Source organism: Ovis canadensis, chromosome 1, assembly GCF_042477335.2.
Source record: "Ovis canadensis isolate MfBH-ARS-UI-01 breed Bighorn chromosome 1, ARS-UI_OviCan_v2, whole genome shotgun sequence".
Lineage (NCBI taxonomy): Eukaryota > Metazoa > Chordata > Mammalia > Artiodactyla > Bovidae > Ovis > Ovis canadensis.
The window spans coordinates 253,492,909-253,514,948 of record NC_091245.1 but is presented as its reverse complement, the minus strand read 5'-3'; the positions used below and the strand labels follow the sequence as shown (position 1 = coordinate 253,514,948).

Genomic DNA, 22,040 nt, shown 5'->3' with positions numbered 1-22,040 from the left:
AGCCCACCAACCCATAATTAGTCCTTGGATTTCAATACAACCAATAATATAACAGGAGGCCAATTAAATTAAGCAAGACTAAGCCACATTACTTAAAATACTTTTGGGTATCACTACATGAATTATGTATATATACCATACTGAATCAAATTCAACATAACTATATGACATGTAAAAGATGAAAGGTTTAAGAAGTACAGGGTCCTGAGAAATTCAGTTAATGACCACTCAACAGAGGACTCTCTCCAGAGAATCCTAGAGGATTGATATTAGATTCTTCAGCCAAGTTTTTCTTGGCAAACTCCATGAAAAGTGGGAATCAAGAGAGCTTTCTTTCAAAAATAATTTTCTATCAATCGATGTGAGAAACAAAATGTCATGAACTTCGATCCATGACCCATCATCAAAGTATTAAAAAAATCAAATCCCACAAACCAGCTGGCAAGGCCTTTTGCCCTATGACTCTAGCCTGTTTTCCTTTGCTTCTCCAACAATTCCACAGTCCAGGCTCTTATGCCACAAGTTTTGCCTCCTGCTGGCTAGACTTGTGTTCACAGATATGTTGAGATTCCCCTTACCAAACCAGTTTTCCAACAAATGCACCCTCCAAGTGGGCCATTTAAGTCTCAGCTGTTTTAAGCGTTTCCTTCAAGAAAGCACAACAATAATCCTAAGAAGAACATGGGCACTAAAGTTAAAAGAGAAAAAGAAAAAGGCTCAAATCTCATTTATTCAAAAAATCCAAATCTTGTGTCAAAAGAGACAAGATCCAATTTAAAGCATTTAGGTCATCAAAAACAATAATGACATCCGTGGATTGAAACACATCAAATATATACAACTGTGAGACAATAATAATAGAGAAAGGCCCTTTACTGATCAACTTTAAAGGCTGCTTTGAAACAATCTGGGAAATTAAAATACGAATTAAATATTAGATGATTTTAAGGAACCTTCATTGTGTGAGGTATAATAATAGAACGCTTGTTATGTTTCTAAAAATCAGTCTTTATCAGTCAGATGAATAATAAATATACATCGGGATAAAATGTAATTATCCTTGGCATGTGCTTTAGATTATTCTATTTTTTAAAAGGTGAAAGGGCAGCTGATTTCAACAAAGACATAAAGGTAATTTCATGATAAACAAATTGAACAAATGGTGCTTCAACTAGTTATTCTAGTTTGGAATACCTAGACATCCATAAGCTAAGAAAATGAAGCTCAATTCATACTTCATACCACTAATAATGGATTGTAGGTCTAAATGTAAAAACTGAAACTGTAAAACCTCTAGAAGAAAACAGAGAGAAAATATTGTGCTCTTGGATTAGGCAAACAGTTCTTAAATATGATACCATAGGCACAATTCACAAAACAAAAAATTGATAAAATGAACATCACCAAAACTAAAACCTTCTGCCCTTAAGGATGACACTGTTTATAATATAAAAGATAAGCCACAGAAGGGAGACAGTGCTTGCAAACCATATAAAGATCTGGTATCCAGAATACATAAAGAACTCTCAATATACAATCATAAAAGAAAAACTCAGTTTACTTGAATTGGCAAAAGATTTAAACAGAAACTATCAAAGGAGATAGACTGATGGCAAAAAGGTTTAATAACAGTCATATAAACTAAAATTACAATACGATACACACATCTTACAGGGGCTAAAATTAAAAACACCAACCATGCCAAGGGCAGACAGGGAGAGGAGCTGAAACTTCATACACTGCTGATGGGAATGTTAAACAACAGAGCTACTTTGGGAATAGTTTGGCAGTTTCTTAACGTATATTTACCATATGATCCAGTCATCCCACTTCTAAATATACACCTAATGATATGAAGGTATCAGTTCAGTTCAGTGGTTCAGTCGTGTCTGATTCATTGCGACCCCATGAATCGCAGCAAGCCAGGCCTCCCTGTCCATTATCAACTCCCAGAGTTTACCCAAACTCATGTCTATCAAGTCGCCGATGCCATCCAGCCATCTTATCTTCTGTCGTCCCCTTCTCCTCCTGCCCCCAAATCCCTCCCAGCATCAGGGTCTTTTCCAATGAGTCAACTATTTGCATGAGGTGGCAGGAAGCAGGAAGAGGTAAAAGAGGATTACCAAGGGACACAAGGAAACTCTTGGGAGTAATGGATATGCTCATGATCTTGTCAGATGATGGTTTCAGGGATATGTACATATGTCAAATTACACATTTTCAATATGTGTAAGTCAATTATCCTTCAGCAAATGTTAGTCCCGTGTCCAACTTTGTGCTCTCATGGACTGTAATTCACCAGGCTCCTCTGTCCATCGAATTTTCCAGGCAAGAATACTGGAGAGGGTTGAAATTTCCTTCTCTAAAGGATCTTCTCGATCCAGGGATTGAACCACGGGTCTCCTGACTTGTGCAGGCAGATTCTTTATCATCTGAGCCACCAGGGAAGCCTATACCTCAATAAAGCCGTTTTTAAAAATGAGAGAAATAGATAAAATGAGAGGCAAAACATTGGTATTGACTGAGGTTGGGACATGAGGAGTACACTGTATTACTTCTCTGATTTTGTATATGTTTGCTATTTTTCATAACAAAAAGGTTTTGTTAAATTCCACCTACACCATTTATCAGTTCTTTGATATTTTATAAGTCACTTAAACTTCTTGAGGCTTCAATAACTAAAAAAAAAAAAAAAAAAAAATGCATACTAAAATATTTCTCCTGGGAACACTGTGACAATGAAGGAGCTAAAACGGAGTGCCTGACACACTACAAGGACAGCTTTCTCCCTCCCCTCAACATCCTAGCCATTACTGATCCCTCCTTCTTAACTCTTACACGTCATAGCCTAGATCCAGCACACTGCCACTGTGATAAAGGTTTTATGCCAGCCTTATTTCTGTAGACAGAACAGACAATAATTAAAGATTGTGTTTTCAGAGTCTAACACCTGAGTTGTAAACCTGGCTCCATCACTCAATAATGAAGATGTCTTGGGCAAATGACATTATCTTCTTCCTAATTAAGTTCCCTTACCTGTGAAATGATGAAAACAGCAGTAACTACATTATATCATGGTTATGAAAACTGAGTAAAGAATGCCCAACCATAATAGGCCCAAGGTTTGTTTTGAATAAAAGAAAACAAAAGTTCTTTTGAGCTGTGAGTTATATATATTCAACTACTTTGTTTCTCCGAAAGTGATTACACATAGTAGCCATTTGTAATTGTTTAATGAATTTAAGACCAAATACTATTATTGATACTCCTACAGTAATTTTTTTAAAAGCTCAAGGGATAATGGAATTTATAACACTAAAGGTAAGTACTTACTATGTATCAGGATTCTACTAAAATCTTTACATGCATTACTATATCTTATCCTGACTACTACCCTGTGGTAATACTACTACTCCTTAAGGAAGTACCTAAGACTTAGATAATTTGAGATCTCATTCATGGATAAAAAGTAGCGGTCTTGGGATATCAACTTGGGTCTAACTCTGGAGAGGGAGCCCAACTCTACACTGTACATAATGACTGCTAAAGCACCAGAAAAGGAGTCTGAGACATTTGTTGTTGTTGTTCAGTCACTAATCATGTCCGACTATTTGCAACCCCATGAATTGCAGCACGCCAGGCTTCCCTGTCCTTCACTGTCTCCTAGAGTTTGCTCAAACTCACATCCATTGAGTCAGTGATGCCATCCAACCATCTCATCCTCTGTCACCCCCTTCTCTTGCCCTCAATCTTTCCCAGCATTAACGTCTTTTCCAATGAGTCCAAACTTGGGTCCAACTCTGGAGGATGAGCCCAACTCTACACTCTACATAATAACTGCTGGTGGTGGTTTGGTCGCTAAGTTGTATCCAACTCTTGCCACCCCAAGGACTGCAGCCTGCCAGGCTCCTCTGTCTATGGGATTCTCCAGGCCTGCCAGGCTCCTCTGTCCAAGGGATTCTCCAGGCAAGAATACTTAGTGGGTTGTCGTTTCCTTCTCCAGGGGATCTTCCTAACTCAGGAATTGAACCTGGGTCTCCTGCATTGCAGGCAGAGTCTTCACCGACTGAGCTATGATACTATAATATACCATAATAACTGCTAAAGCACCAGAAAGTGTGAGACATTTCACCATATTAAACCACATTACCTGACTGTAAGCTCCTTGACATCTTGTGCCAAGTTTTTTAAAAGACTGTCTCTCACCACAGCATATAGTGAAATCACTATATTTAGTAATTTTAAACTGATAACTTTCACAGACAAGAACAAAACCACACAAAGTTACTACAAGATGCCATTAACAGACACTGATCCTGGAAATGCTTTACGCAGATCAATGCAGAACAGCCTTAGAAACTGTTTTCAGTGGAGGAGCTTCTCAACTTTGCAAGTATTAGATATTCAAGAAACATCTGCATAATGAAAACATTCTACATCAAATTTTAAAGACCACGCTTTGCTTATATTCAAATAACACCATGCAAAGACAAACAGGAAAAAGCTATCTCCTGAACACCAAGAGCCAGGATACATACGAGAGTCAGGAGTTGTCAATAAAAACTGAGAGGACAAACTCAAGTTAGCATTTAAAATTGAGATGGGTTTATAAAACAACAGAATTATAATCAAGATAAACCTGTATAGTCCCCTGGTTGCTTTAGCATAGATTTTTGGCAAGATTCTCACAATTGAAACCAAATCACCTGAGGAATATCAATAGTAATATAGGAGCACAAAACTATAAAAACAAAAATCTGAAACCTCACCCTTACCAGCAACTAGAAATGATGAGGATTCCTGAGCCTCCCCAACAGCATCAACTCCGCAGATTCAAAATTCTAAACTTCTCAGTTATTAAAGGGAAAATCACCATGGTAGATTTAAGAATTTCTTGATGAAGTAGTCACATCTAAAATGAATTACAGGAATGAATTCTTGGGCCCCTGCCTTCCCTTCTTTCTAGATCTGTCATTCAACTCCCACACGTACTATCCTTAATCCTGCCCTGCAGAACTGCTGACACTTACCACCAGGTCTCATACTCTTTCCTGCCTTCTACCTTAAATCTATCATTCCTCTCCCTAGCATGTCATCCCGACCAACTCTCACACTTCTAGGCTCTCGGAATCTGTCCCTAATACTCCTCTGTGTACCCAAGTACCAGGGCATATCCTTGTCAGTGAAGGAGTACACTATACTAAAATTCATTGCTATGGGATAGTTTCCCAGTTTATTGCTATTTCCAATTCAATAAACACTTACTTCTGGCTGAATGAATTAATGAATTCAAATTCTATGGAAATCACTAGTAGACCAAATATATTTTATCATTAAAAATGTGATTTTTTGTTTGTTTGTTTTTCTTTACCCCAAAACACGGCATGCAGAAACTTATTTCCCTGAGCAGGGATGGAACCCGCTCCCCCTGCAGTGGAAGCACTGAATCTTAGTGAACTGCCAGAGAAGTCCCATTAAAAATGCAATTTATATCATGCTTGACAGGAAAAAAGGAACTATGTGGCCATCAGTGTGGTCTTTCAGTGCCTAGTATAATGAATACCATAAACAACTTCGAAATAGATATCACTTTTTCACCAGGGCTGGGCAGGGGATGTGGGTGGTGGGACTGGGCAGGTATTTCCGGGGTCTTTCATGCACTACATACGCTCTTTGTTGAGGCACACAGGCTTCTCTTGTTGTGGAGCACTGGCTTTGGAGCACATGGGGCTCAGTAACTTGTGGCCTGCGGGCTTATTTGCTCTACCACATGTGAGATCTTAGTTCCCCAACCAGGAATCAAACCTGGGTGCCATGCATTACAAGGTAGATTCTCAACCACCAGACCACCTGGGAAGTCCCAACATACAGAATTTCAATTGCTTAATACCATCTGTCTCCAATCCATAAATGCCTGTCATGTGAAGAGAAACATGAAATAGGTCTTACCAAGTACTGTATTCCCTCTGTGCCGCACTTCTAATAATGTTACAGCCATTACCAAAAATTACGCATTTTCAATTAATGTGTGACTGTAGAACTGTTTATTCCATAAAATGGCATATTAAATTTAGATTGGGGAACTCCCAACCTGGTGTCAACTGACAACCACTGTTTTTAATATAGAGGAAAAGAAAGCAGAATTTTACTTCAGAATATGCTATATTTAACAATCATAATGCCTTAAATATTTAAAAACTGGCAAAATATTATAAATTGCAATGATGAAATATTTTTTCCTGCCATCTCAAAATGCATTATAAAGTTTAATCCTTTAGCTTTACAGTTCACCATGGTCCTTGCTTACTAAAGCACATCACACCAGTCTCCAAAATCAATTCCCCTATCTTCAATTTCTTATTCTAAAAATATATCTTATTGAAGTATAGTTGATTTATAGTATTGTGAAAAATTCTGCCATTCAACAAAATGATTCAGTTATACATATAAATATATATATACACACACACACACACACACACACACACACATTCTTTTACATACGCTTTTCCTTTATGGTTTATCATACAATATTGAATATAGTATGAGGGCAGATTTTGGTATTTGTGAGGCTCCTGGAATCAAACCTCTGCAGATAATGAAGGTGAACCCTAATGAAAAGTTACATCCAGGTATATAAATTTCTACCTTGATATTTTCATATTAATCATTTACTAATAACTAAGCTAGAATGCTTGTCACACTTTGTAAATATTCCAGAGAAACCTACAGTATGTAATTACAGCCTAACACTGTACTCGTGTGTCACTTTAATAAAAGTACTTTTATTAAACCAGTTCTCAAGGTTTTCAAAGTACTTCAAGCTAAATACTACCTAAGAGAATGGTTTTCAGTCCTCATGTTCAGTACTTTTTAAGTAATTTACAAATACTTTAAAAACCTGAAATGAAATTATTAATATGATTTACATACATATATACTTGATTTCAAAATAAACCCATATGATCTTCTAATTATAATACAAAGAAGAAATAGAACAAAATAAAAATGTGTATTTCACTATGTAAAAAACTGGACATAACCATTATGTGCACAATAGAGTCGTCAGAGGTTTGAATCTCTACATATAATCACCATGGATGTGACAACTACAAATGCAGACTGATTAAATGCCACAAAAGCCACTGGTGCCAGAGATTTTCAAAATCTCTATCTTCCAAAATTAATGTAATAAAATCATGAAAAACTACTCTGTATTATTTCTTTATGTAAATAAAGTTGAGATCTAGGATCAGATAATAATAAGACTTTTAACCATTACATAATAGTAGTACCTCCCCCAATCGCTGTAATAACAGGAATAACAAAATCACCATCCACAAATTTCAGAAGCATCTTATAGGAGGCATTTCACACTGCCCAGTTTGATAATCACTGCTCTAGAATAATTCCTACTGTTTCTCAAAGGATTAATGGGATCTCCACAATTTATCTAGTCTGTACGAAAGAACTATACAAAAAAGATCTTCAAGACCCAGTAAATCACAATGCTGCAATCACTCACCTAGAGCCAGACATCCTGGAATGTGAAGTCAAGTGGGCTTTAGGAAGCATCACTACAAACAAAGCTAGTGGAGATGATAGAATCCCAGTTGAGCTATTTCAAATCCTAAAAGAAGATGCTGTGAAGTGCTGCGCTCAATATGCCAGCAAATTTGGAAAACTCAGCAGTGGCCACAGGACTGGAAAAGGTCAGTTTTCATTTCAATCCCAAAGAAAGGCAATGCGAAAGAACGCTCAAACTACCGCACAACTGCACTCATCTCACACGCTAGTAAAGTAATGCTCAAAATTCTCCAAGCTAGCCTTCAACAATACGTGAACAGTGAACTTCCAGATGTTCAAGCTGGTTTTAAAAAAGCCAGAGGAACCAGGGGTCAAATTGCCAACATCCATTGGATCGTAGAAAAAGCAATAGAGTTCCAGAAAACCATCTATTTCTGCTTTATTGAGTATGCCAAAGCCTTTGACTGTGTGGATCACAATAAACTGTGGAAAATTCTGAAAGAGATGGGAATACCAGAGCACCTGACCTGCTTCTTGAGAAACCTGTATGCAGGTCAGGAAGCAACAGTTAGCACTGGACATGGAACAATAGACTGGTTCCAAACAGGAAAAGGAGTACGTCAAGGCTGTATATTGTCACCCTGCTTATTTAACTTATATGCAGAGTACATCATGAGAAACGCTGGGCTGGAAGAAACACAAGCTGGAATAAAAATTGCTGGCACCTGGACCCATCACTTCATGCAAACAGATGGGGAAACAGTGGAAACAATGGCTATTTTTCTGGGCTTCAAAATCACTGCAGATGGTGACTGCAGCCATGAAATTAAAAGCCACTTACTCCTTGGAAGGAAAGTTATGACCAACCTAGACAGTATATTCAAAAGCAAAGACATTACTTTGCCGACTAAGGTCCATCTAGTCAAGGCTATGGTTTTTCCAGTAGTCATGTATGGATGTGAGAGTTGAACTAGTAAAGAAAGCTGAACATCAAAGGATTGATGCTTTTGAATTGTGGAACTGGAGAAGACTCTTGAGGGTCCCTTGAACTGCAAGATCATCCAACCAGTCCATCCTAAAGGAGATCAGTCCTGGGTGTTCATTGGAAGGACTGATGGTGAAGCTGAAACTCCAATACTTTGGCCACCTGATTCGAAGAGCTGACTCATTTTAAAAACCTCTGATGCTAGGAAAGATTGAGGGCAGGAGGAAAAGGGGACGACAGAAGATGAGATGGTTGGATGGCATCACTGACTCAATGGACATGAATTTGGGTAAGCTCCAGGAGTTGTGATGGACAGGGAAGCCCAGCATGCTGCGGTCCATGAGGTCACAGAGTCAGACAAGACTAAGCGACTGAACTGAACTGAATGAACAAAATTTCTCATACATTTCTACTTGTCAATTAATAGTGTTTCTTATACTTGGCCATTTTCTTTTCAGCTAATTCTTGAAGGGCAAAATAAGCTCTTAAGTCAATAAGACTTTAGCCCCTTATTTGATGAGAGTAATGTAAGGTGAGTATAAGTGGCTCTTAATTTTCAAGACCCTCAGTAAACATACTGATGGGGTAGTCTACCTAAAATCACAGGGTAACTTGCAGCACTTTCACAACACTTTTAAGCTAAGTACTGAGAGAGGGGGGTATACTCTCAAAATGTGATGTGCTGAAATTAAAAATAGTATGTCCTTTATCTGATCTAAAACAAATAAGGTAACAAACCAACTGGTATCAGATAAATCTTTTATAAAGATATTCTGAAGAAAATTAAATTACTGCTACATAATTGTATAAAAATAAATGTGTTTTGGTTCCTATTCCCCTAAGGCACCCTTATCTTATAAGAAGCATCACACCCGAGTGTCCAACCTGAGAAGTAACTCATGGTTTCAGGTTGGGTGGTACCTTAGGAGTGGCAGGCTCTTCTTATTTTAAAAATTAGGAAACTAAGGCCCAGAGAAATTACGTAAATTATCTAGGCAACACAGAGACACAGCCAAGACCAAAGTCAGATTTTTTTTTTCCAAGCAATTAACATACTTTATAATGACTTTTTCTTTACCTTTACCCTTTTTCCCTCTCCTTCCTTAAAGGAAATGTTTTTCACAGAGTTGCCCTAGCACAACAACCCTTCACAGGGTTACTGTAGCACAGGCTTACCCTGGCTCAGCAAGCACAAGACCCTACCTCAGTCAGGTATGGCTCTTTAGTTTGAGCATTAAGCAAATGATCAAAGGCTGAACACAAGCATGAAACTACTTATGAAAACAACTTTTCAAGGAAGCTATCAGAGGGCAAAGGAACTTCAGCAGTGACAATTAGCTCAACTAAGCCCTTAGACTATAATTACAAACCCATATCCTGTCAATTGTTCACTGGCAGAAAGAGAGGAAGGGGTTTAAACATTCTCAGTTTCCCTAGCAATGTGCCAGCAGAACTACTGGATTTTACTTCTTTCAATAAAGTGATAAGCAGAAACCAACATCGACCTCATACAGATGAACAAGTTCAGACAAAAACTTCTTAGAAAATCATGGGGAAAAAATTTGGTAGAAACTGAAAGGGAATTTTAAAAAATATTAAATGGAATAGCATTTACTCAATATTTATTTCTTTACTATTATAGGATATAGCTAGAAGACTAGTTAATGATCATTAAAAAAAAAAACTGGAAGGGGCAGTGCACTTATCATGAACACATTTACTATCTAAACCTGCAGGTTCTAATCACAGACAAGTGACAGGATTTTGATTTATCTGGGTTTCTGTACCCCCATGTCTATCAGCCTTACTTATTGACTGATTTACAATAAAGTATCCATTATTCTGAACACTGAAAAACTGAACAGTATAGCACTCCATTTATGAAACATGGTTATTTTATCTGAATCATTATCATTTCATGTAAAAGATCTCTCTAAAGTAATTCTAAAAATTACTAAAGAATAACTGCTAAATCATTTAGCAGTTATTTTAATATAATCTTATCATTTGTATTGAAATATTAAAATTTATCATCTAAAAACAGAAGCCGGGAGGCTTCCCTGGTGGTCCAGCAGCTAAGAATCAGAGCTTCCACTGCAGAGGATGCAGGTTCCACCCTTGTCGGGAACCAAGCTCCTGAATTCCATTTCGCTGGGGAAGAAAAAAAAAAAACATGGCACTCTAAAGAGCTTTTAGAAAATATCTGCAAATATGCACTGAGTCTTGAAAATTTTTTAAACCTACTAACTCATTATCTATTTAAAAACCTGAATTTAGAAAAACTGTCATACACAAAGCAAAATACACAAATGACAAACTTGCAAATAAACCAATGGTCCAATCATGAAGATATAGAAAAACAATGATATACCCCCATCTGATGGCATATTAAGCAGCTATTTACACTGGTTTGTCAGATGTGTATATTAGAAATGTTTATGGATGATATATAGAGTAAAATATAAAGCAGTACAGTAAGTACAATTAGAATTCTGTTCACTGCAAAAAGGAAAAAATCATGAGTACAACCTAATGCATGGAAATTTAGGCTGGAAAACCAGAGTCTGGGAGGGGGAGAGAGAGGCAGCGGGTATAAGACGAAGGTCGCAAAATGGTACCAAAATCCCAGTTACAAGATGAATATGTACTAGAAATGTAATGTATAACATGATACAAATAACTAATACTACTGTTCTCATCATAAGGAAAAAAAATTTTTTTTTCGATTTCTTTAAGGTTGTATCAATATGAGATAACAGATATTCATTAACCCTACTGTGGTAATCATTTCATGATGTATGTAACTCAAAATATTATGTTGTACACCTTAAACTTACACAGTGCTGTATGTCAATTATATCTCAACAAAACTAGAAGACAAAAACGAAAGGAACAAATTAAGGCTGGAAGGAAATATATAAATTTGGTTCAAAAGTGACTATAAATAAATATTTGCTATTTTCAATATTTCATCAATGAGAACATACAGATTATATACTTTTTTAAAAGTTTTACTATTCAGGACACTTAGAATAGTCCAAAGGAAGAACTCAGGTCAGAGCTGCTGCTGCTAAGTCACTTCAGTTGTGTCCGACTCTGTGAGACCCCATAGAGGGCAGCCCACCAGGCTCCCCCGTCCCTGGGATTCTCCAGGCAAGAACACTGGAGTGGGCTGCCATTTCCTTCTCCAATGCATGAAAGTGAAAAGTGAAAGTGAAGTTGCTCAGTCGTGCCCAACTCTTCGTGACCCCATAGACGGCAACCCACCAGGCTCCTCCGTCCACAGGCTTTTCCAGGCAAGAGTACTGGAGTGGGTTGCCATTGCCTTCTCCAATAGAGCTAGGCTATCTCTACTTAATGTCTGTGTTCATCAGTATCTCTAAACTGCAGATTTTCAAGTGGCATACAACATGACAGAGTAATTTCTACCTTGTGTGTACATTAGTGGAAATTGTGCTTCATGAAGCCCCAAACCCCTGAAGTGTCTGTTACAATTCCTAAGGGAGCGGTGTTCAGTGACATTTGGCTCTGTATACAAATGAAAAGCCATGCAACCAGAGTAATGGTTTTTCCTTTTGGTCTGTTATTTTGTGGTCCATGATACAGATTCAAAAGTAGCAGCTACATGTACTATTCATGGAATTTAAGTTACCAACACAAAATCTCAGTGTCAGTCTTTACTTGTCGTCAATATGTTCACAAGTGATCAAACTACCCACATAAGCATCTGACTATCAGGCTACAGATCACAGGGTCACAAAGAGTTGGACACGACTGAACCAACTTACCACCTATGCATGGTCTACTACTGGAGAAGGAAATAGCAACCCACTCCAGTATTCTTGCCTAGAGAATCCTGTGGCCAGAGGAGCCTAGTGGGCTGCTGTCCATAGGATCTCACAGAGTCAGATGCAACTGAAGCAACTTGGCATGCATGCATTGGAGAAGGAAATGGCAACCCTCTCCAGTATTCTTGCCTGGAGAATCCCAGGGACAGAGGAACCTGGTAGGCTGCAGCCCATGGGGTGGCACAGAGTCAGACACGACTGAAGCGACTTAGCAGCAGCAGCAGCATGGTCTACTCCATGGGCTTCCCTGGTGGCTCAGACAGTAAAGAGTCTGCCTGCAGCGCAGGAGACCAGGGTTCAATCCTTGGTTCGGGAAGATCCCTGGAGAAAGAAATCGCTACCCACTCCAGTATACTTGCCAGGAAATCCCATGGACAGAGGAGCATTGTGGGCTACAGCTCGTTAGGTTGCATACAGCAGTTAGTTGCTCATGATTGACCAACTAACACTGTGGTCTACTGCAATTGTACCTGAGTGTCTTTAGCATGTAAATAGCACACTGTTTTTAGCACATAAATAGCACAATATTTTTTATCACAACTGACCGTTCTTATAATTAAATCACATTTTTCTTAATGTACGCAAGCAGATATTACCTATAAATTTCTTACTTAATACAGCAAAATAAGTATTATAAAACATACCACAGTGACTTCCCTGATGGTCCAATGGTTAAGAATTCACCTTGCAATGCAGGGGACAAGGGTTTGATCCCTTGTTGAGGAACTAAGATCCCACCTGCCGCAGAGCAACTAAGCCCACATGCCATGACTAGAAGGCTGAGTGCCGCAACTACTAAGCCCATGGACTTCAATGAAAGATCTCACATGATGCAATCAAGACCTGATGCAGCCAAATACATTTTAAAATAAATAAAACATGCTACCAAAAGGGGGGTTGGCTCTGACAGGATTTAGAATCTTTATTATAAACTTCTTTAAGATTCTTTATATATATTGCGAAACAAACTAGAAAGGTATTTTCAAGAAAGGATTTGGGACTTCCATGGTAGTTCAGAGGCGAAGACTTCGCACTGCCAATCCAATGGACCAGGATTCAATCCCCTGTCCTGGAACTAGATGCCACATGTGACAATGAAGATAAAGATCTTGCGTGCCACAACTAAGACCCAGAGCATGAAATGGTTGGATGGCATCACCAACTCACTGAACATGAGTTTGAGCAAACTCCAGGAGATGGTGGTGCACAGGGAAATCTGGCATGCTGCAGTGTATGGGGTCGCAAAGAATGGCTGAACAACATCAGTTTATCCAATAATGTAATGCCCTAAGCGAACTTCACAAAATACTGACATATCTACTTATCACTCACGTTATATTAAAAATTATTAGGAATTATATGTCTGTTTTAATTGAATCAGTTAATTTTTCTTTAAAAAATTCCATTCTTGGGACTTCCTTGGTGGTCCAGTAATTAAGAATCTATCTTACAGAGGAGGAGACGTGGGTTCAATCCCTGATCTGAGAACTAAGATCCCACGCGGCTCAGAGCTACTGAGTTTGTGCGCCTCAACTAGAGATTAGCCTGTGCAATGCAACTATTGAGTTGAGCCTATGTGCTGCAACTAAGACCCAGCGCAGCCAAAAACTTTTTTTTAATTGTATTCTCAGCATACTCTGTGTACTAACATAATGTATTCAGCATTCAAATAAAACATATTCTGTTCTTAAAATAAATTAAACCAACTGTTGTCATCCACTGCCCATTTCGGAGTGTCAGTGTTCTTCATTTCTAACTGGTATGATATCTTTCTCTATTAAGGGTCTTTATGTGGTAAGAATTTGGGCCTCTCCAAAATCAGAAATAGTCAAAGCTAATCCCAGAGGCATAAGGTCTGAGAAGTACAATCCTGAAGATCACATAGAGCAGCAGAATCTCAGCAGTAGTCTATACTTTAGGACACAGGGTATAGCATAGTGGTATAAAATTCACCTCCCAGTGTAGGAGATGCAAGACACACAGGTGAGATCCCTGGGTCGGGAAGATCCCTTTGAGAAGGAAACAGAAACCCACTCCACTATTCTTGCCTGGAAAACTCCATGCACAGAGGAGCCTGGCAGGCTACAGTCCATAGGTTGCAAAGACCAAGCAAACACACATAGAGCAATGCAAAGCATCTCAAAATGCCAGGGGATCATCAGACCACAGGGTAGCTCCACGATTCATACTTTCACCTTAATTTTTATTTGCTCCTTCCACTGATAATCTCTGAACACTTGATAAGGTTTGAAACAAGCCATATAAATCAGCACTGTTTATTTAAAGGCAGTAGAAAATTTTAAGTAACTCCCACATTCCCAACAACTTTGTAAAAGTCATTACTGTCAGATAAAATTATCAACAGAAATTTAGATACCTAATTCGTAACAATGGTACTCCCATGGGGAGTGGGGACAGTACATTATTGGTATTATTTCTTCACACTCAATAGGCTAATGAAAAATTTAGTTCAGCACACTACCAGGTCTAAAGAATGTTAATCTTCTTACAAAAATTAAAAAAATAAAAACCACATCATTCCATTATTCCAAAATATTGCAAACGGTTAGCTTCTTAAGATACTCAATTAAAATTATTTAAACATTTTTCATTCAAATATTTAATTTTTTGTTTTGCTTTAAATACTTTTAAATTTATTTTGGTTGTGTTGGGTCTTAGTCACAGCACTGGGGATCTTTACTGGTGGTGCACAGATTCTTCAGCTGTGGAGAGCTCGAGGGCACACCCAAGATCTCAGTTCCTGGAACAAGGATCAAACCTGGATTCCCCCAAATGGCCAGGCAGGGGAAGTCCCGAAATAGTTCCATTTTTTATAAATAATGCTATTTATTTTTTCCAGTGTTCCTAATTTTCAGTCTGCTCTCCTGGCTTTTAATCTAAATGTTCAATCATAAGAAAAAGATAATAAGAAAAAAATAAATAAGAAAAAAATAATAAATTATCTTAATTGGATATTTATTACCAAGAAAATGTATTTCATCCCCACAGTGTTCTCCCTTCACCTTGTCCCTTCTCTTCTACTTCCAATGAATAGTATTAGGGTCACAAGAAAGTGAAAGTGAAGTTGCTCAGTCGTGTCCGACTCTTTGCAACCTTGACTATAGCCCGCCAGGCTCCTCTGTCCGAGGGATTCTCCAGGCAAGAATACTGGAGTGGGTTGCCATTTCCTTCTCCAGAGGATCTTCCTGACCCAGGGACTGAACCCGGGTCTCCTGTATTGCAGGCAGACGCTTTATCCTCTGAGCCACCAGGGAAGCCCAGCGGCACGGGAACTAACCATTAAAATTGCTTCAGTCACTGGTGGACCATTACCATGATTTAGAGTACATGTGATTATTTTTCTAAATATATCAAATTAATCAAAGACTCACTGCCAATTCCTGATATATGGGGATCTTCTCCAACCATTAAAAATAAAGCTGATGGAATTCTCCAACACGATGTACAAGTATTTTCTATTTCAAAATGGTTTTTTTTGCTTAAAATAACACATAAAACAGAAAAGTACTTTACAAATTACTATTAAAAAAAAAACACCATCTATATAAAAAATTAGAACACTGCCAGCATCCCAGAGACTCCTTAGATATTCCGTCCAAATATCAACCGCCTCCCTCATCTCTCAGCACAACTCTGTGGTAAGCCTTTCTCTGCATTTACTCATTTTACGTAATAGTACAAACTGCGAAGTAAAGCAAATATTATAATCCTGGCTTAGTGGATATACTTTGTACCTATTATGGGATACATACTTTAGACAAAAGTTTCATAGTCTGGACAACTGCTTCTGTTTTTCAGTCTAGTAGCAATGGAACCAACAGATTAACTAGGGTGGGTTTTCTTTTTACATGACAACAAATCTTGATTTCAGAAATCCTAATCAAGTACGGTACTTGTTTATAACAAGTGACATCAAACAATCAAAAATTACTGTATAGCAAAGGGTATCCACATATAAGTGCTGTGAGGGTGAGTCATGAACCAGATTGTACAAGTGAGTAGGGAGGCTCGTGAGTAACTACCCAACAGCCCTCGCATCTAGGAACTGATTCAGTGCCAGAAAGCCAACTGAATGGCAAATAGTAACACGAGAAGAATTTTAAATAGCTTACAGCTGTAGAAAAAGCACTATTACAGGCTCTGAACCTTTTAGTTATTTCCGTCTGCTGTCATTTTGAACGTTAAATTGTAGGATGTAAAAATTAAATGAGAATCCTAAAAAGCTAGCATTTCTCCCAAACCATTTCAGGATTACCCTTCTGCACACTGGTCTAAGTTTGGTCTATGCAAGAATTTGTCTGTTTTATAACTTTTCCTTGGGCCCTGGTGGCTCAGTGGTCAAGAATCCACCTGCCAGAGCAAGAGATACGGGTTTGATCGCCAGTCCGGGAAGATGCCACATGCCGCAGAGGAACTAAGCCTGTGCACCACAACTACTGAGCCTGTGCTCTACAGCCCAGGGGCCACAACTACTGAAGCCTGTGCTCTCCAGCAAGGGAAGCCACTGAATTAAGAAGTCCGCACACCGCAACTAGAGATGCCCCTGCTCATCATAATAGAGAAAAGCCCACACAGCAACAAAGAGCCAGCAAAGCCAAAAACAATAAGTAAAATTACCCAAAGAATTCCTTAATTAAAACAAACAAAAATAAATAAAACTTCCCTGTCGACCAATTTTCCTCATAAACTATCCAACAATGAATGACAAAATGCTTCTGTGGATAGTTTCATAGCCCCTTCATGCTGCAACTAAAGATCTTGGATGCCGCAACTAAGACCCAGTGCAGCCAAATAAATACATATTTTTAAAAAAGTGGTTAGGACTCCGTGCTTTTACTGCCAAGGCTCCAGATTCAACCCCTGGTCAGGGAACTAAGATCCCACGAGCCATGCAGCATGGCCAAAACACAAAACAAAACAGTATGGTACCAGCACAAAAACAGACACAGAGATCAAAGGAACCTAACAGAACTCAGAAATGAACTCACACTTACATGTCAACTAATCTATGACAAAGGAGGTGGAGGTAAGAACAAACAATGAAGAAAAGACAGTCTCTTCAATAAATGGTGAGCAAAAAACTGGAAAGCTACATGAAAAAGAATCAAACTGAATTACTTTCTCATATAGAATACAAAAATTAATTCATAATGATTCATAATGTTGATTGAAGACTTAAATGTCTGAAACCATAAAACTCATACAAGAAAACACTCTTAGACATTGGCCTTAGCAATATTTTGGGGGTATGTCTCCTCAAACAAAGGGAACAAAACCAAAAATAAACATCAAACTAAAAAGGTCCTGCACCACGAAGGAAACTATCAACAAAATGAAAAGGCAGCCCACTGAATCGGAAAAAATATCTGAAAACAATATCCATTAAGGGGTTAACATCCAAAGCATAAACTCATACAACTCAACATCAAAAAACAGCACAATTACAAAATGGGCAGAGAACCTGAACAGATATTTTTCCAAAGACATACTGACGGCCAACAGATACATTGAAAAGATGCTCAACATCACTAACCATCAGAGAAATGTAAATCAAAACAATAATGAGATACCACCTCCACCTGTCAGAATGTCTGCTGTCAAAAAACCAAGTAACAAGTGTTGGCAAGGACGTGGAAAAATGGAAACCCTTGTGCACTGTTGGTGGGACTGTATACTGGAGCAGCCATTATTGAAACACAGTATGGAGGTTCCTCAAAAAGTTAAAAATAGAACCGCCAGTAATTTCACTTCCGGGCATTTGCCTGAAACAAACCAAAATTCTAATTCAAAAAGATATATGCACCCCAATGTCCACTGCAGCATTACTTAAAAGTCAAGATATGGAAGCAACCTAAGCATCCATCAATAGACAACTGGATAAAGATGTAATATCTGTATCTATAATGGAATATTACTTAGCCATAAAGGGGGAAGGCGATCTTGCCATTTTTTACAACACAGATCTAGAGGGTATTATGCTAAATAAAATAAGTCAGACAGAAAAAGACAAATGTATCATCTCACTCACATGTGCAGTGTAAAAATTAAATAAACAAAATGAAAACAGATTCATATATAGAAAACCAACAGGTGAGGAGTGACCAAAACAGATGAAGGGAAGTAAAAGGTGCAAAGCTCCAGTTATCTAATTAAAAAAAAAAAGCCACAAGTATCTAATATACAGCGTAAGGAACAGGGTCAATAATAAGTTGTAATAGCTTTGTATAGGGATAGATGGGTACTAGACCAATTGTGGTGATCATCTCATAATGGATATGTGTGTGCTAAGTCGCTTCAGGCATGTCCGACTCTGTGCAACCCTATGGACTGTAGCCTGCCAGGCTCCTCTGTTCATGTGATTCTCCAACCAAAAATACTGGAATGGGTAGACATTCCCTTCTCCAAGGGATCTTTCCCAATCCAAAGGTCAAACCTAGTCTCCTGTATAGCAGGTGGATTCCTTACCATCTAAGCCACCAGGGAAGCCCTATTCATAATGTATGCATAATGCAGTCCACCTGAAACTAACATAATATTGTACATCAACTGTTTCAGTTTATTTAAAAAAAACCCTCACATATGCTCCCTGACTTACATTCAGTCCTATGCTGTGTACTCTACCACTGTGTTCTTCGCATCAACCCTCTCCATTCAAATAGAAAACAGAACTATGAAGAGGAGTGGGGGGCACCGATGAGGCTACCATCATGATGTTCGAAAATCATTCATCATTTAGCTTTCATCCTTGTTTATGACTCTGCACTTTTTAATCCCCTGGTAGAAATGGACATGTTGACAGCTTTCTTTCGCCTCTTGACTAATCATCTGACTAAAACTACACTATTTTTCCTAAGTATAGAGACACAAAGTATGTGAATTTGAGGCAGGTATAGACAAGAGTACTTTCCAAGAGAAAGGGATATTTGAACAGTCTTGAAGAGAGGAAATTGGCTAGCCAAAATGAAAAAGAACATTTGCAAAGGCCTAAGAAACCTTAATTATCTGAGGAATTCAAGACTACCATTTGGAACAGAGAGAAGTGGAAAACAGAGGCAGAATGGTAGTGGAGGGGCTGGCCAAATCCACATTCCGGTAGGCCACATTAAGGTTCTATGCTTTATGCAAAAAACAACAGGAGACTCAACGATGAAAGTTAAACAAGTGAATAAAAATTGATCAAATAAACAAATTTTATATATCACAGTGAGAAAATGAATATACAAAGAACACAAACCCAACAGAAAAATGGGCAAAATAATTAAATAGAAATTTTCACAGGAGCCAAAAGTCCCATTAGCATATCGGGAGTATATACCATAAATATCATTAGTCACCAAGGAAACTGAATTAAAATCACAATGAGATACCATTTCATAGATCTGGAGGGATAGTAAACTGATTCAACCTCTTCCAAGAATTTTGGCATCAAAAATTCCTTTACTAGGCATCCATGCCAGGAAACCCCTTATCCAAGTTGTCACATGTACATGGGTGTGCAATGTGAAATTTCTCATAATATCCAAAAAATAGACACAAACTAAATGTGCATTAATAGAATGGATCCAGGACTTCCCTGGTGGCACAGTGGATGAGAGTCCCCCTGCCAATGCAGGGGACACAGGTTTGATCCCTACATCAGGAAGATTCCACATACTGCATAGTAACCAAGCCTGTTTGCCACAACTACTGAACATGTGCTCTAGAGCCCGTGGGCCACAACTACTAAAGCCTGCACACCTACAGCCTGTGGTCCTCAACTAGAGAAGCTACTGCAATGAGAAGCCTTCACACTGCAGTGAAGAGTTGCCCCCACTCACTGCAGCTAGAGAAAGCCCACGCACAGCAATAAACACCTAGAGCAACCAAAACAACTAAAATTTCAAAGAACAGAATGGTTCAATAAATTATACATTTTAAAATATAGGAAATTACTGAAGCTATATACACTACCATAAATGAGTCATAAAATAATATTAAGAGAAATAAAGAATATATACAATATGATTCCATTTACTCAAAGCCTTATATCGTTCAGAGATAGAGATGAACAGAGATAGTAAGGTTAAAAAGAAAAGCAAGAAAATAACAAAAACTCAGAAAAGAAGAGCTTGGGGAGAGGAAGGGAGATTGATAGAAGAAAGCACCTATGATTACTCTGGCTGTTATGCAGAGTTGTTCACTATTCATCATTCTTTAAATTATAAATTTAGGTTCTCATGTGCTCTTCCGCATAGATGCTAAATTTCACACTCTTTTAAAATGGATTAACAGCAATAACAGATGTAAAGCTCCTCGGCAGCACCTAGCCTGAAGCATCCATTTGATGGGAACCCATTCCCCATTTTACTGTGCCTATGTATGACCTCAGGGTTAATGATAATCAAACCTAAGCTCTAGATTTTTTCTATCACCAGCACTTGCTTCTTTTCCAGCATTATTCCTACCTAAGAATCCTAACTATCCTCATGGCCCTAACTACTACTCCTCATCACCTTTGTCTTTATCTCTAGATTCTAGGAGGGAAGTGGCATTAGCATCTGCAGCAAGGAGTTGTGATCCTGCTCAGCTCTACTCCTGTCTCCTTTGCTGAAATCTAAATGGTGAGCTCCTGAATGACAGGGACAGGTTCTGTCATCTTTGCGGTTCACTGTGCACCATGTCTGATGCAGGACCTCAGTAACTATTTCCTAAATGATGAATAAATAAATACATTACAGAGCTAAGCTACTAGTAGAAAATAAGATTAAAGTTTAAAATCAAGTTGGTGCTTTCTCAGGTTCCCTAGACCCTTTCACAGTTATAAAAAAGAATCTTCAAGAACAAGAGAAACACAATTCCAAAGTTGCTTTAAAATCTTTGCCACAAAATAATCTCCATTAATTAATAATTTTTAAAACTCTGAAAAAAAGTTAGACCTTTCTTCAAAGTAACATAAATGATTTCCCATTTCAATTTTTACTACTGTAATTTACTATTATTTTCTTTTAAAAATTACACTTAAGGCGGAGGGATAAATTGGGACATGAAGACTGACATATACACACTACTTCATTAGTTACCTGTATACCTATATTAAATATTTTGCATGAAATAGGTAACTAATAAGAACCGATCTACTCAATAGTCTGTGATGGCATGTATGGGAAAAGAATGCTTAAAAAAAAAAACAAGAGTGGATATATGTATAACTGATTTAATTGTACATATGAAACTAACAGCACTGTATTGCAAATCAACTATACTCTAATAAAAAATTTTTTTAAACTTACACTTAAAATGTACTCTATGTATAATGCATAAAACTAGTTCATCCCCAACATAAACGAGATCAACAAGGCAGTCATTTATATCGCCTTATATATATTGCTTCCTCTGTCATGTGGCAGTCAAAAGGCTAAGTGAGATGTTTGCAGCAAAGAAAACAGTTTTGAAAGGTCATGCTATGCAGACAGCAGAATTTCTATCACAATATCCTTACTGTCTGTGGCAGACTATATGACAATCTAACCACAGTTATTTTCTGAGTTAAAGCAAAAAGCATGTTATCAAAGAACCAGAAACAGTAGACACAAACAATACAATCTTTATGAACACTTTTCTAATGCATAAACAAAAAGAATCCTGAGGCAACGAACTGGGAGAAGAGGAACTAGTAAAAA

General features: G+C 38.0%; 1 protein-coding gene across 1 annotated transcript in view; it reads right to left on the bottom strand.

Annotated features, from left to right (window-relative positions):
• Positions 1-22,040, bottom strand: part of PIK3CB (phosphatidylinositol-4,5-bisphosphate 3-kinase catalytic subunit beta) — a 184,145-nt gene that overhangs the window by 99,878 nt on the left and 62,227 nt on the right. The gene's annotated exons all lie outside the window — the stretch shown is intronic.